The sequence below is a fragment of the Pelophylax lessonae genome (assembly GCF_965119305.1).
Source record: "Pelophylax lessonae genome assembly, chromosome: 13".
Taxonomy (NCBI): domain Eukaryota; kingdom Metazoa; phylum Chordata; class Amphibia; order Anura; family Ranidae; genus Pelophylax; species Pelophylax lessonae.
The window spans coordinates 68,333,425-68,345,092 of record NC_138780.1 but is presented as its reverse complement, the minus strand read 5'-3'; the positions used below and the strand labels follow the sequence as shown (position 1 = coordinate 68,345,092).

Genomic DNA, 11,668 nt, shown 5'->3' with positions numbered 1-11,668 from the left:
TTTTTTCAAATTTTTTATTTAAAGAATACAATACAGGCAACAGGCAAATATGTAGATTCATGAAACAACAGGTTTGTCATTACAACACAAAAGTGCGGAGAACCAAAAGCGGACAGTATGAGAAAATATAAAAAGGTGATCCGCTACTTTAAATTACATTTACGCAGAGAACGCGCCATTCCCAGGTCCTCCTTGTAAGGGAGGCAAACTCACCCCGGGAATGACGCCTCTAAAGTCAAACCAGCAAGTGAAGGAGAACAAGAAACCGTACTCCAGGTAAACTATTTTTGTTTAAGGTGTACTGTTTTTGTATGAGAAAATCTGATAAGAAACACTGCATCTGATGAGAAATGATAAACCACACAAAAAAAAAAGGCTTTGTCTGAGAATTTTTGTACAATAAGTACCATCCTCTGTTTCGACCTGCTGTGAAACATTGGAAAAAACTGGATGATCGTTTGTCCAATTTTCTAATGAGGCCACCAAACCAGAAATTATTACTTTCTTCCTCCTGCTCAATGCAGGTGGGCAGAAGGTAGCACCGCACATCATTTGCCCCCATCGCTGCTTCTCCCAAAGAAAACTACACATCCCATCATACGTTTTTGTTAGTTTTCTGGTTGAACTTACTTAGGGGGGGTCTGTGACTCCTGGCAGGGGAAGCAATTTGTTCTGTCACTGCTTGCTATGCGTGAAATCTGCTATTCACAAACCGTCTGGTAGGAAGTAGGAATGACTGCACTTGTAATCACTACACCAACTGGTAACCACCTACTTAAATGACATGGTGGAGTGGTTTAGAAGAAGGGAAAATACATGCAGAAACTTCTTGCTGAATTTGATTTCTTTCATTCATTGAGGGACACAGCTTCATATCTTCATTGACCAATGGGTTATGCTGCTCTCCTAGGAGTAGGACTTAGGCGGAAAAGGGTTAAAAAAAAGCTTGACTACGCCTATAGGGCAGTCCCAGGGGGTAGATTCCCACTTCCTGCTATAGGATCCCAGTTTTTTCTGCCTAGTCAGGAGTAAGGACCTAGCTCATTGCTGGGATCTATGGTCCTGGCATTTTTTTCCTTTTTTAAACTGAGCTTTTCACTATCGTCCATCGACCAATGCAGCCTCCTCTTCATGAGCTGAGTAGGTTATGCTGCTACCTGCAGGAGTAGTCTTGGCAGTATGTTAGTAAAAAACATTTAACACATGCACGCCCACAGGGCTGTCCTTCCAGGCATAACCCCCACTGCCACAGCCCAGCACATCATTTTGTTTCTGCCTATAGGAGTAGGACCTAGGTTTCCTGCTGGGACACCGGTCTGTTTTTTTTTTTATTCTTTTCAGAATATTTTCTTTTAATTTCTCTTTACTTGCTAGCTAGTGTTCAGGGAAGATTTTTCCTGGTGATCTACAAGCAACGATGCTGGCTGGGGCTTCGCACTGGACAATCTTGCTCCTTATGGTCCCCCCTAGTCTGGCCTACGAGTGTGAGCAGGTTATAGTTCCGACCTAGGCCTAGCCACGACTGTGCCGCTTTTCCGAATGGGGACAAGCCTGTGAGTGGATGACTCACCGGGATGCGACAACCTCGAACGCCCTGGAGCGTACCGCTTGGCTGGCAGCACACCCACTTCCGGAGGGAGGCAGTCTGCCCGGGGCAGAGCCCACCGGTCCATGGTATGGTTAGTAAATGTGCCCCCCCTTGCCCCTGCTGATCTTGGGGGGGATGTGGGCCCTCTCCTGGGGATAATGGGATTAGTGCCTCCCAATAGATCCCCTCTGGCCTTCCCGGTGCCCGATCTGTGTGTCCTAACCTCCCCCCTTCCCTGTCCCTACGGTAGCTGTTTGTCTGGAGAGTCTGGCGCTCTGGGTGGGGGTTGATATGGTACCTTGGGCTTGCTTACTTCCTGTTGTGGTGCCTGAGGCCTCCATGTGTCGGTCCCTAGCCACATGGTTCGCCGTGGGTGCCACCATCCTAAGTGTGGGCAATGTGAATTTTTTCCCATAGACTTGCATAGGGCAGCCATTTTCCCTGTAGCTTTCTATTGATCTGTATGGACGTTCTCAGGCAACATCACTTCCTGTCCATTTGCTTCCTACTACTGGCCAAGGTCACTTCCTGTCTTTCTCTCCATGCTGCAGGAAGAATTAGGAGGATGGTGTGTCTGACGTGGTACAGTACTTGGGGTCCCTGCGGGCATATTCCTGCACTTTCTGCTGTCAGTTTAGTTTAAAGGGGTTCCCTGCAGACCGCTGCAATCGGTGGTGGATACCGTGATCGGGACTCTTATAGCGACAGTACTCCATTTTTTGCAAATTGCAATATGAAGTCCCAAACTGTCCAATCACCCTCAGACCCAATCTGTGTAACTCCCGGACAGTCTGGATTGCAGTCGCTGGCCGCAATTTCGGTAGCCCTGGAAAGCCTGGCGACTAAAGTTGATTTAGTCATGAAAAAGGTTGATAGCCAAAAACGGCTGCTGCCTTCTCGTCTGTGGAGATGTCCTCTGATTCAGAGGCTGATGGGGTCAACCCGGACTCCCCCCTACCTGAGGGGTCACCGTCCTTGCAGTCAGATGGTGAAGAGGACCTGTCTTCTTCAGCTGCAGCGTGGGAACGCGTATTAGTGGAAGCCCCGATTATTTCAGTAGGGGATACTTTAAAATTGGCTGAGCCCATGCCGGCAGGGACGCAAGTGGCTTTTGGCTCTCAGAAGTCTCCAAAAGCTGACCGGGTTTTTCTTGTGCTGACACTTTTCACGATATTGTGAATGACCAATGGCAGTGTGTTAAGCACGTGTTAGTGGTGCCAAAATGCTTTAAACGCCGGTACCCTTTTGCTGAAAAGGGTGCCGCCTAAGGTGGACCATCCTTTTTAGATTAAACAAATCTACCCTTGTGCCTGTGGAGGATTCCCCGGTTCTTACGGATTCATGTGCTGGCGGGTTCTATTTTTGGAACAGTTTTTTGTGTCTGTGTTAGTCTTACAGACCTCGACGGAATGGATTAGGGGTTTGCAGGAGTCTTTGGACCCCGAGACTGTTCCTCCGGGAACTGTTGGACCAGGCTCTGGTGTTCCTGTGTGATAAATTCAATGGAATGCCGCTCCCCTGGTGGCCAGGGTTTCGGCCGTGGGCATTGTTTTAAGATGCATGGTTTGGTTGAAGAGCTGGTCGGCTGACCAAACTTCTAAGAAAGCCCTGGCTGATCTCCCCTTTCTTGGAGACAGGTTATTTGGCGACTCATTAGGTAATTAATAAAGTTAAGTTAATAAATGGCCTGACTGGCGGGAAGAGTTTTCTTCTTCCTCAATTCTCCAAGGGTAAGACACCCGGTACTATGTGGGGTCCCACCTTTTCTGCTCAAAAAACTATTTTTTCGTGCCTCTGGAGAGCAAGGACAAAGTAAGCCGTTCAGAACTTCTGGAGGAACTAAGAAGCCTTGGGGCAAGCCCAAGGCTGGTCAGTCCGGCGCTGCAGACAAGTCCTCTTTAGTATGAAGGGGCGTCATCACCCAGCTCAGGGGTGGAGGGACGCCCGCGCTTCTTTCAGGAACCCTGAACTTCCTTCATTCTGGACGATTGGGTTCGCAAACTGATTTGCTCCGGGTACAAGGTTGATTTCTGGTCCCGGCCAGGGGACAGGTTCTTTCAGTCGAATCTTCACCTGCCTCCGGAGCATTTGAAGGATCTCCGGGAAGCTGTGTGAGATCTCCTGGCTCTAAGGGTGATTGTGTCGGTTCCTCCGCAGGAATGGTCTCAAGGTTTCTATTCAAACCTGTTCACAGTGCCCAGAAAGGAGGGCAAAGTGCGTCCGATCCTGGACCTCAAGGCTCTGAACCGCTTTGTGCGGGTGCAGAAGTTTCAAATGGATTCCATTCGGCCGGTGGTGGCATCTTTAAATCAGGGGGATTTTCTGGCTTCCATCGATCAGATGTGTGTCTCCATGTCCCCATATTCGTGGGACACCAGCGATTCCTCCGCTTTGCGGTGGCAGAGGAGCCTTTTCAGTTTGTGGCTTTACCCTTTGGTCTTGCCTCGGCTCCCAGAGTTTTTTTTACCAAGGTCTTAGCCCCTGTGTTGGCCTTGTTACGTTGACAGGGTATCTCCATTGTGGGATATCTGGACGATCTCCTGTTGGGAGCAGTCTCCCATTTGGATCTGCTGGATAACATTTCCATCACAATTCAGAGCCTTCAGGAATTCGGGTGGACGATCAATTTCCACAACTCTGCCCTGACACTGTCCGTGCTGGTCACATATCTGGGGCGATCCTCGACTCTGCAACTTCTGAAGCTTGTCCAAGGGACGGAAGACCCTCGCCAGAGCAAAGGACGGTCCGATTGCCGCTGGAGACTAATCAGTCCTCATCGCGGGCTTGCATGAGGGCCCTGGGTCTGATGGTCTAGACCTTCGAAGCGGTCCCATTTGCTCAGTCTCACACGAGACAGTTACAGAAACAGATTCTGGCAAAATGAACAGATATCCTCAGTCCTTGAACCTGAAGATTCAGGTGAGCCATCTCATGAAGTCTGCTCTCTTGGTGGCGTCAGTCACCTGTCTTGTCCCAAGGCAAGTCCTTCCTGCCAGTGTTTTGGACAGTGGTCACCACGGACGCCAGCCGGTCAGGCTGGGGTGGAATGCTGGGAAGCTCTTTGCCCAGGGAACTTGGACAATGGAAGAGTCTTCTTTGCCGATCAATATTCTGGAATAGAGAGCGATCAATCACCAACAGGAGTGCCTTGGCAGCCAAGGAGGTGGCCAAGATTCTTGTGTGGGCGGAACACGATGTTCCGTCTCTCCCCGCGGTCCAAATGCCGAGTGTGTAGAATTGGCAGGCGGATTACCTGAGTCGTCAGGAGTTGGATCAAGGGGAATGGTCCCTTCATCGGGAGGTGTCTCATCTCCTGTGTGCCCGGTGGGGGACTCCGGGGGACTCCAGAGGTGGATCTGTTTGCATCTCGCCTCATCAGGAAAGTTCGGAGGTTTGTGGCCAGGTCTCGGGATCTTGTGGCCAACATCAGACGCTCTGGTGGCTCCTTGGAGTCAGTATCGCCTGATCGATGCCTTCCCTCCGCTCGTTCTCCTGCTGAGGTTTCGTCGCCAGGTGGCACCACACTGGCCCTGCAGAACTGGTAAAAATGGTTGTGGATCCTCCATGGCGTCTTCTTCTGCGGGAAGATCTTCTATCTCAAAGACCGATCTTCCATCCTGCTTTACGGTCGCTGGCTTTAACGGCTTGGCTGTTGAAAGCAAGGTGTTGAGGGATAGAGGTCTCTCTGATTCGGTGATTCCTGTTCTTTTGAAGAATAAAAAGGACCTGCAATGCCATTTCATATTATAGTACACCTCCATCCCAATTGAATACATAGAAAAGGAGAAATTTGCCCTGCGGGACTTTGAGATGGACCCAATAGTCGTAATACTCAAGTTGAAATGTATCTGGTTTATTGTGTAGAACCAATGTACAAAAGTAATACAACATGAATATTTGACATACACAAAACATAACATGGTCATACAAATATATTAAAATATCTCGTAACAGTATGCACATCAATACAAATATCTTGAAACTCGACGCACGTTTCGTGGGTCGCATTGCCCACTCGTCAGGAGTGTAAGTGTGCAGGCAAGTCTGAAAATAAATTATTATTGTATTATAGACATGCAGGATTGATGGCTATTGGAGTATGAATAACACATATGGGAAGACAACATACTCACAAATATAGCCGCGTCATTGTGCTTAAACCGTGCTTCCATAAGGCGGCGGCCAAATAGTCCGACATGGGAGCTGAGGGGGCAGGATCCAAAGGCATTGTATTCGACTCAAGGAGAGCAATGAGAATGTGTTGTAAGTATATCAAACACCTGGCCAGTCTCTAAATGAAAAAGTATACATGTGGGTAAGTGAGCAGCTACTTCCTGTATGATAGCAGCCAACAAATGATAATGGTCATATATATTAAATGTATCAGAGACATGAATATGGACCAGGGAATGAAAAGAAATAACCAAAGGGTGAAGAAAGTGCCCAGGTGGATAAAAGTAAACCAAATTGATAAGGATAAAGATTTGTTGTAAGACTGAGTAAAGCCGATGAAAATAAATCACCATAGAGTGCATATGTGAAGTGATGAAATAGACATGAGAAGAGAAAGAAAAGTAGAGAAAAGGGGAGAAAAAGAGGTAGAGAGTGAATGGAAAGTGCTGTGAACAAATATAGCAAGGTGGCTGTGTGCTTACCATAAAGAAATGAATGCTGTTGTTTGGTATCCACCCTGTGTTCAAAGATTGGACTGTCTGTGATCACTCATCCTCACCTTAAATGTCTTACAAAGCATTGTGGGTCCCGTCCCCAACGTCATGTCTCAGGTGATTTGATTGCAGACAACTGCCTGCCATACAGCATGTGGAGCCATATGAGGACACCTGCGATAAACGCGGCAACCAATCACCTGGATGATCGTCTGGCCGCAAATAACATCGCAGGACGCCGCATAGGGGACATACTGCCTGCATCGCGGGACCATGATGCCAATTCACAGGTGACCCCACCTGAATTGTCAGGAGGGGACAGCAGGGGAGCGATGCTCCCCTAATAGTGCATCGCAGCTCCCGGTCAGGCTAGAGGCAACAACTATAGGGAGCAACTAAAGCCAAGGACTATATCCCAGCATGTATGAATGACAATGTTGAACAATCATCATAATTTTTGATAGTATGATGATGCTAGTGTATGAAATATCCATTTACCATGCTGGGGTGTGGCATGGCAAAATTGGGCAGTGTAGGACCAAGGGCGGGCATGTGGGTGTCTTCCACCCGAAAATGCAAACAAGAATAAAAAGGACCTGCAATGCCATTTCATATTAGAGTACACCTCCATCCCGATTGAATACATAGAAAAGGAGAAGTTTGCCCTGCGGGACTTAATGTTATGTTTTGTGTATGTCAAATATTCATGTTGTATTACTTTTGTACATTGGTTCTACACAATAAACCAGATACATTTCAACTTGAGTATTATGACTATTGATTCCACCTTATATGAAGTCCCGCAGGGCAAACGTCTCCTTTTCGATGTATTCAATTGGGATGGAGGTGTACTCTAATATGAAATGGCATTGCAGGTCCTTTTTATTCTTGTTTGCATTTTCGGGTGGAAGACACCCACATGCCCGCCTTTGGTCCTACACTGCCCAATTTTGCCATGCCACACCCCAGCATGGTAAATAGATATTTCATACACTAGCATCATCATACTATTAAAAACTATGATGATTGTTCAACATTGTCATTCATACATGCTGGGATACAGTCCTTGGCTTTAGGCGCTCCCTATGGTTGTTGCCTCTAGCCTGGCCGGGAGCTGTGATGCACTATTAGGGGAGCATCTCTCTCCTGCTGTCCCCTCCTGACAATTCAGGTGGGGCCACCTGTGCATCGGCGTCATGGTCCCGTGATGCACGCAGTACGTCCGCTATGCGGCGTCATGAGATGTTGTTTGCGGCGAGACCATCATCCAGGTGATTGGATGCCTGTGTTTATCGCAGGTGTCCTCATATGGCTCCACATGCTGTATGGCAGGCAATTGTCTGCAATCAAATCACCTGAGACATGATGTTGGGGGCGGGACCCACAATGCTTTGTAAGACCTTTAAGGTGAGGATGAGTGATCACAGACAATCTTTGAACACAGGGTGGATACCAAACAACAGCATTCATTTCTTTATGGTAAGCACACAGCACTTTCCATTCACTCTCTACCTCTTTTTCTCCCCCTTTTCTCTACTTTTCTTTCTCGTCTCATGTCTTTATTTCATCACTTCACATATGCACTCTATGGTGATTTATTTTCATTGGCTTTACTCAGTCTTACGACAAATCTTTTCATCCTTATCCACTTGGTTTACTTTTATCCACCTGGGCACTTTCTTCACCCTTTGGTTTTTTTATTTTCATTCCCTGGTCCATATTCATGTCTCTGATACATTTAATATATATGACCATTATCATTTGTTGGCTGCTATCATACAGGAAGTAGCTGCTCACTTACCCACATGTATACTTTTTCATTTAGAGACTGGCCAGGTGTTTGATATACTTACAACACATTCTCATTGCTCTCCTTGAGTCGAATACAATGCCTTTGGATCCTGCCCCCTCAGCTTCCATGTCTGACTATATGGCCGCCGCCGTATGGAAGCGCGGTTTAAGCACAATGACGCGGCTATATTTGTGAGTATGTTGTCTCCCTATATGGGTTATTAATACTCCAATAGCCATCAATCCTGCATGCCTATAATACAATAATAATAAATTATTTTCAGACTTGCCTGCACACTTACACTCCTGACGAGTGGGCAATGCGACCCACGAAACGTGCGTCGAGTTTCAAGATATTTTGTATTGATGTGCATACTGTTACTGCTACGAGATATTTCAATATATTTGTATGACCATGTTATGTTTTGTGTATGTCAAATATTCATGTTGAATTAATTTTGTACATTGGTTCTACACAATAAACCAGATACATTTCAACTTGAGTATTATGACTATTGGGTCCACCTCATATAAAGTCCCGCAGGGCAAACTTCTCCTTTTTCCTGCTCTTTTGAAGGCCAGGAAGTCGACATCTTGGAAGATCTATCATCGTACGTGGAAATTGTACATGGTGTGAATCACTGCAGCTGCACCCTCGTTTGTTCTCTATAGCTAGGGTTTAGGCCTTTTTACAGAAAGGGGTTGAGCAGCACCATGCGTTGGGCACTCTCAAGGGCCAAGTGTCGGCCATGGCTATTTACTTCCAAAGTCCGTTACTCATAGTTTGATTCGCACTTTCATTCAGGGGGGTGCGTCATCTGGCTCCTCTGGAGATCCCCGTTACCGCCGTGGGATCTTAATCTGGTTTTGTCTGTCCTTCAATAACCTCCTTTTGAGAATATTAGGGAGATTTCTCTGCTTTCTTTGTCGCAGAAGGTTGCCTTCCTAGTGGCTATCACTTCTGCCCGCAGAGTCTCTAAATTGGCGACGCTGTCCTGTCCGCTTTATTTGGTGGTCCACAGGAATAAAGTGGTCCTCCGACCTAATCAGTCCTTTCTTCCTGAGGTGGTGTCGGATTTTCATCTGAATGAAGACGTTGTGTTGCCTTCCTTATTTCCTAAGCTTAAACATCACAAAGAAGTTACCTTGCACTCTCTGGATGTGGTTCGGGCGATCGGGGTTTATCTGGCGGTTGAGGAGTCCTTCAGGAAGTCGGACTCTTTGTCCTTCCAGACGGTCCTCCCAAAAGGTTTGGCTGCGTCCACTGGGACCATTTCGGGATGGATCAGGCAGATGGTTGTTAAGGCTTATTCAATCAAGCATCTAGTTCCTCCTTTCCCTTTTGAGGGCGCATTCTACTAGAGAGCCAAGTGCCTCTTGGACTTTTCGCCTACAGGACTCTGTAAGGTAGCGACTTGGTCGTCTGTGCACACCTTTACCAAATTTTAGAAGGTGGATTTGTTGGCTTCTTCGGATGCCTCTTTTGACCGCAAGGTTTTGCAGGCTGCTGTTTCAGAAGAGAGAGAATTTTTTTGTTTTTTGTCATTCCCTTAGGGGTCTTTTACCTTGGTGAGCTCCTGTTTTTGGTTGAGCTCCATGTTGCCCAGTTGGCTAGGTTTAGCCTCTTGGAGTTGACGTTACTGTCTGGTTGTGTTTTTCCCATCCCTCTTGACTATACTGCTTTGGGACGTCCCACTCGGCTCATGGAGATGAGACTGCATCTGTCGATGGATGATAGAGAAAATACGATTTTTGTAAGATCATACCATAAAATCTTTTTCTCTGTCCATCGACAGACGCAGCACCCACCCCTCTGTTTGTGGATGGTTCTTTTGTCTTCACTGCTTGCAACTAAACTGATGTGCTGGGCTGTGGCAGTGGGGAGTCATCCCTGGAGGGACAGCCCCGTGGGCATGTATATGTTAAGGTTTGTACTAACGTACTGCCTAGACAACTCCTGCAGGTGGCAGCATAACCCACTCAGCTCATGGAGATGAGGCTGCTTCTGTCGATGGACAGCAGAAAAAGATTCTACGGTAAGATCTTACAAAAATCTTTATTTTTTCCTTTTGTTTTTTTTTTTTCTTCTACAATCAAGTGTGTTCCTGTGAGAACTACAATCAACTGCCGAACTGGGTGACGTACTAGCTATCATAGATCCTTACGGTCTTCCCAGTCTGGCCTGCGAGCGTATGCCGACCGCAATTCCGTGCTAGGTCGGCTACGACATAGCCCCACAGGACGGGGGCTGGCCTGTGAGTGAAACGCCTCGTGAGGACGCACATGACCAGGTTGCGTTCTGAGTCCCAGCGTACCTCTGGCCCGCAGCACCCCCTGTTACGAGATGAGGAGATGATTTGTCTGTAGTGGTGCCCGCCCAGTTCCAAAGGTGTGGTGAGTAGTGTCCCCCCTCTCCCTTGGGAAACTTTGGGGTTAACTGGGCTCCTCCCCGGGTCGGTAGGCCCCACATAGGTCCTTCCTACCCAGATGCACCCCCCCCCCCCTCACTAGCGGGGTTCCCCCTGCACTAGCCCCCCCCCCCCCCTATTCTGAGATATGTTACTGTTTTAAACTGTTTATTTTTTCTCTGTGGTTTTAGGTGAGCTGTGGGGGGGGGGGGAGCGCTGACAGTGGCTCCACTTGCCTTTTTGTGTGGTAATTTCCCTCTATAGGACCCCTTGCTCGTTAGGGTATCTCAGGTTCCCTGTGGGAATCGCGTGGCGGCACCATTTTCCAGTGGCTGCATACATGGGATCGGGCGGCCATGTTTTTGGTGCTTCCTATATTGTACATGCGGTCGCTATTTTCTTGAAGCCAGAACGGTGCGGTGCTCGGCAGGAGGCCTCTATTGACAGCTCAGCCGTTTCCTCTTCCCTTTTGATTGGCATGCAGCGGGTGCTTGGTGCTCCTATCTTCCCCTTAAGTGGGTTGGTGGGGAGTTCCTGGGGCAGTATATCTCCCTTTGTCTACTATAACAGCGCTGCTGGGACCTGTAGTGCCATCAGTGCATCGGAGGGAGTTTTTTTCACAGCGTTTTTACATTACTTTTGCTGGTGGTCCCCAGGGTACCATGAAGCCCCTAGAGCACGTTTTTACCACCTGACCCACTCTCAGAAGCTTTAGGACTCTCTGGGTCTGTCTGCCCTGGCGGTCATGACGGCATTCTTGCAGTCATTGGTGTGAAAAGTAGACATGGCTCTCCAAATGAGACGTAGTAATAAGCGCCCTCCGCCATCACCTGCTTCTTCAGACTCTGAGGCTGATTTGGCCACCGTGAACGCGAGTCACCCAACAGGGTCTGCGTCCACGCACTTCGAGTTCTCTGGCAGTGAGGGCGATTCCTTTTCCACTACACCTGCGCAAGAAAAGGTGCTTGTGGAGGCACTGATTGTATCAATGTGGGAAATGTTAAAAATGGAGGACACAGCTAAACTAGTGCAATTTGGCATCCACCGACCAACTAAGTTGATTCACTTTCCTGCCTATTTCGACAAGATTGTCGCTAGTCAGTGGGGTTCTCTGAAACGCATGGTTGGGATACCTAAGCGTTTTGCTAGGAGGTATCCATTTGAGGAGTCCGTCTTAAAGAAACTGACAGTTCCACCAATGGTGGATTCTCAGG

General features: G+C 47.8%; 1 protein-coding gene across 1 annotated transcript in view; it reads left to right on the top strand.

Moving 5' to 3' along the window:
* Positions 1 to 11,668, top strand: part of KNL1 (kinetochore scaffold 1) — a 437,074-nt gene that overhangs the window by 219,500 nt on the left and 205,906 nt on the right. The gene's annotated exons all lie outside the window — the stretch shown is intronic.